The 1,364-nt window shown below is 37.8% G+C and overlaps 1 pseudogene; it reads right to left on the bottom strand.

Annotated features, from left to right (window-relative positions):
- Window positions 1-312: 312 nt before the first annotated feature.
- LOC136323078 (ubiquitin-ribosomal protein eS31 fusion protein-like) lies at window positions 313-762 on the bottom strand (annotated as a pseudogene).
- Between the last annotated feature and the right edge of the window lie 602 nt (window positions 763-1,364).

Raw genomic sequence — 1,364 nt, 5'->3', positions numbered from 1 at the left:
TCATAATAAATCAGTAATCTAGTGAACAAACAGAGTTTTGTGAGCCATTATAGAAAATTAATCTAACCCAAAAAAGGAGTCATGGGAATCCATGATTTTAAGCTAGTTTGTCAGAAGCACAGGTGACAGCCTGGGATTTTGTGGTACTGAGCTCACAAATGTCAGAATGAGCTGAATTCTTGAACACCCTGCTGGTGTCTGAGAATTGCTTCCTGGTGTGGGAAAGTTTCTATACATAAACATATATACACATTGCTTTTTCATGATATAAGATTTCTTTTTTTTAATTTTTATTTTATGTCTTCTATACAATTACTTGTCTTCTGGTTTTTTGAAGCAATAAGTCAGACATTTGCCACAATGTCTGTCAAAGTGCCTGGCCATAAAAACTTCAGCACCAAATTTACCCAAAGGACATTCTTGATGAAAGTGACTGATTTGCCATTTTCATTCACATTGTAGTATTTCAGCACTGCCAGCTTAACCTTCTTTCTCTTATACTCACTCTTCTTGGGAGCGGTGTAAGACTTCTTTTCTTCGCACCACCTCAAAGTCTAAGCACAAGGTGAAGAGTGAACTCTTTTTGAATGTTATAGTCAGACTTTCATCTTTCAGTTACTTGCCAGCAAAGGTCAGTCTTTGTTGATCAGGAGGAATTTCTTTCTTGTCCTGAATCTTGGCCTTGACATTTTCTTTTGTATTCAAGAGTTCAGCCTGGAGAATGATGGTCGTCCTCATAAGGGCTTTCACAAAAATCTGCATCTTGGTGGTGGTACCACCACAGATGGCAGATTAGGAAAACAAACAAACCTTCTGGGAACTCTCCCAAGAGATAGGGCGAACTCTCTATGAGAAAGGCTCCTAGAAAATGGAGAGTGCTTTAGCTTACAAGAATGTGTTAGTTAGGGTTCTCCAGAGAGCAGCATCAATGAGATTGTGTATATGTATACACACACACACACACACACACACACAAAGGGGGAGAAAAAGTGGGATTTATTATTTTAAGAAATCTACTTAAATTTTTATAACATCTAAAATATATCTTCACAGAGAAATCTAGACTGGTGTTCAACTAAACAAACAACTGTTAACCATAGCCTAGCTAGGTTGATACTTAAGCATTATAATAAGCAAAATTGAAATACCAGAATTCCCATGGCAGATGGTGAAGATAAGCATTTAAAACCTCAGGGAAGTGGATATGCAAGCATGTGTATATTATATACAACCAAAACACTTTTAGATGATTATTTTCTACCAGGAGGCCCTTTCCACACAGCATTTAACAAGGCCATAGGAGTTTGCTGGTGAGAGGGGTACACATGTCACTAGAACATTCATTGGCCACTCCTCTCTGTAGT

The sequence above is a fragment of the Saccopteryx bilineata genome, chromosome 2 (genome assembly GCF_036850765.1).
Source record: "Saccopteryx bilineata isolate mSacBil1 chromosome 2, mSacBil1_pri_phased_curated, whole genome shotgun sequence".
NCBI classification, from domain to species: domain Eukaryota; kingdom Metazoa; phylum Chordata; class Mammalia; order Chiroptera; family Emballonuridae; genus Saccopteryx; species Saccopteryx bilineata.
The sequence above is the reverse complement of the archived record's forward strand: the minus strand, read 5'-3'. Positions and strand labels throughout refer to the sequence as shown.